At 38.1% G+C, this 3,261-nt stretch overlaps 1 long non-coding RNA gene across 1 annotated transcript in view; it reads left to right on the forward strand.

The window, feature by feature from the left end:
* Window positions 1-1,922: 1,922 nt before the first annotated feature.
* The window catches only part of LOC122355232, a 94,195-nt gene continuing 92,856 nt past the window's right edge, over window positions 1,923-3,261 (forward strand). Inside the window, exon 1 of the long non-coding RNA XR_006252196.1 lies at window positions 1,923-2,035. This is a non-coding gene — a long non-coding RNA (uncharacterized LOC122355232). The remainder of the gene's footprint in view (window positions 2,036-3,261) is intronic.

Here is a 3,261-nt window from a genome sequence, read left to right on the forward strand (position 1 = left end):
TGATTGGATGGTGAAAAGTCTACAGGTAGCACTGCTACGATCTGTACTGCCCGTCAGCCAATGAAAAATTGTTAAATATGTGGACCAACTCATTTTTCATTAAATGCTTCGTTGTGTATATTAAGAATACTATGCATGGATTATCTGATTCCAAGCATGCTTTATGAAAAGTAAGACTTCAACTATGACTTTGTGTTGACTTTACATGTGGAATTAGTAAGAGTCCTTTGTTTTTCGGTCTGATATCGTTCACACTACTCCCAAAAAAACAGTTTTTGCCTTAAAAAAGAAATTAATGCAATTAAATACAAAAATTTAGCAAAAACGGTGCACTTGGTAATATAGTTCACGAGCCAAATTGTAAACCATTCACAATTACAACCAATCAATTCTTTCTATAATGCGTTATGATGTTGCAGAAGGTGTTTTTTTATTAATTTTTTTGTGAAAATTTTTTTTTTTTGTGAAAAAAAGTTTCCATAATTTCATAATTATCTTTAATTTTATTTATTTATTTTTTTTAATTTTAAGATTAAAGAAAAAGACCGCAGTTGAAACAAACCTTTTTATAATGCTAAAATGTTTTCATATTTTTCCATATTGCAATGGACTCTTTAATGCCAGAAGATTCGTGAAAAGTAAATTTGATCCCTTTAAAATGTAAATGTTCTGCGGTTAAACGGGCGCTGGATTCCTGCTCATGACACAGAAGTGGCGCTCCTTTGCAAAGTTGCATTAAACTGTGACAGATTCAATCCCTTTACAGTTTATGAGCTGAGCTGTTGACTGTTTATGGTTGTTAAGAAATGTTGCAACCAACCAGAATGTGGCGTCGGACGATCCTTTTTATAGTTCTCTGTTAAACTAAACGTCTCTGTATATTTCCATGTTTCAATTAACTCTTTTGTCGCAGAAGATTTAGGAGGAGTAGCGTTCGTGTGATTTGACCCCTTTAAAAGTGAAGTGTTGCAATCAAACGGATGTTAAAGTTTACTGCGCAAAACTATAGCACCTTTGCAAAGTTGCATTAAACTGTGACAGATTCACAACACAACCAGCGTAGTAGTTAAAGAGCAGAATTATATGCTGTTTATAGGTTTATTACCAGACAGTGCTGCAACAATTCTTATAATGCTTTATGATGACTTGTATTGAAAGTTTCAGTGTATTTTCTCACGGCGGTGACCTCTTTTATCACAAAATGTTAAGAAAAAAGTCATTTGATCCCTTTTAAGGTGAAATGATTTGCAATAAAGCGGATTCTTGAGGTCAAGAGTAGAAATAGGACCTATGTGACATATTCACCAAACAATCTTCTTAGTTCATAAAACAAATATAGGCTGTTTGCGATGAGTAGATAATGTTGCAACCAATCAGAATTCAGAGTTTGAGCAATCATTTTTGAATGCGGAAGTAAAACTTTCTGTATGTTTTCATTTTGCAAAGGATTCAGTCATCTTTTTATTACACATATATATATATATATATATATATATATATATATATATATAGAGAGAGAGAGAGAGAGAGAGAGAGAGAGAGAGAGAGATATAAATCTTTTTTTTTTTTTTTTTTTTTTTACAAAAACACAGTTTACCAGACAATGTTTCAACCTATCAAAATTTCTGAAACGTTTTGTATATTTTCATATAAATATTTTTAAGTAGTTTTCATGTTCTTTGACCCTTTTAAAGGTGAGATGTTCTTGGAAACTGAATTTTAAGCTCAAACCGCATAAAGCACAGAAGCACCCCTTAACAAACAAAAAATAAAAGTAATAATCCAGCGATCTTAAGTTAGTTTTGTGCACCCGGCTGCAGGTCGACCGATCTGACCGAGTAATGAAGCATCGGGCCCACAGAAAGACAGCTGACCTCTCGGCTCTGACCCCGTCCTCTCTGTTTCCACAGGCCATTCCACAACTCTCCTGCCAACATTTAAACACTTCCTGTAAGACAGGCGGGCGGCAGGAAGTTGCACCGTTGACCGGAGATGCTTCAGTCGAGAGCATGAAAGAAGCGCAAGCGTGCCGATCGTAAGTAATAAACAATGGCTTTCATCACGCCGTGTTTTCCTCTCCGCTCATCTCTCTCTGTGTTGGAACGCTTCGCAGCGGACGTGCTGAAGTTCTAGCGAGCGGGCGAGCCGTACGTGTGTGTGTGTGTGTGTTATTGGAATGTGTGTGTGCTGGTGCGGATGGGGTGGCTGATGAATGAGGCAGTGTGGCAGATTCACAGTGTGGATCTTACTGCAGCTGTAGGGGAAACTAATGGCTAGCAGGGACCACCGAGGTCTCTGAGCTAATACCTGCTTCCTCCATCACAAAAACTCAAGCCCCGACACACACAACACACACACACACAAACAGACATTTTTACAGCCTGCCAAATGAAAGCTTCTCCTCACCGCCAATACACTCAATACAAGCAATAAACCTCATACACCGAATACATCCAACACTCGCAGAAAGAAATGTGCAAAACTTGTACCCTTAACAGCACCCTCACTTCTGTGCCTTATCTGCCCCTAAAGGGTGCATGCTAGTGAATACTGCGCAGTAAAAATACATTTTGAAGCTGTATTTAAAACAATTTTTAATATGCGTATACAAGTTAAGCTAAATTCAAGTAAATAGGTACAATATTTGCTGAATTTGAAACAGAAATGTTCATAGTTTTGTATTTTTTTTCTCTTATAGCATGCATATTTGGGTTTGTAAAGCTGTTTAATAATAATTTTTACTGGTCATTTAGGTTTTAGGGTTTCTGGTTACACACACACACACACACATATAAACCGCTTCTACTTGTTCTTCTCCTTTCTAAACCTGTCATTTCACATTTTTACCTCCTCCTGTCTTTCTTCATGGGAATCATGACAGTTGATGAGACACAAACTAATTTCTTTTCTTCTCGCGTTCTCACTTGCTCTTCTGAAAGGTTGCGCGCTCTTAGGAAAGTCCAAAAATAATATGCATGTGATAAGTCATTAGTCATTTCTTAGTCTGCATATGTTAACTTGACCTGCCGTATGTTAATGCATGCAACAATGGCCCCGCATATGGCTGCATGCGCAATCCCAACTGCAAGAGCTCCTGCGTGGGGCCTCATTACAGAAAACTTCCCAGCCGCGTCATTAGCGCCGAGGTGGAGTTCACCAGGAGCTTCAGTCACACCATCAGCGGGGAGATGAAACACATACTATCATGTCAGACAGACTTATCACACCGGAGACAGGTGCTGGGAGAGACGGCTGAACCGT

This window comes from Puntigrus tetrazona, chromosome 12, assembly GCF_018831695.1.
Source record: "Puntigrus tetrazona isolate hp1 chromosome 12, ASM1883169v1, whole genome shotgun sequence".
Taxonomy (NCBI): domain Eukaryota; kingdom Metazoa; phylum Chordata; class Actinopteri; order Cypriniformes; family Cyprinidae; genus Puntigrus; species Puntigrus tetrazona.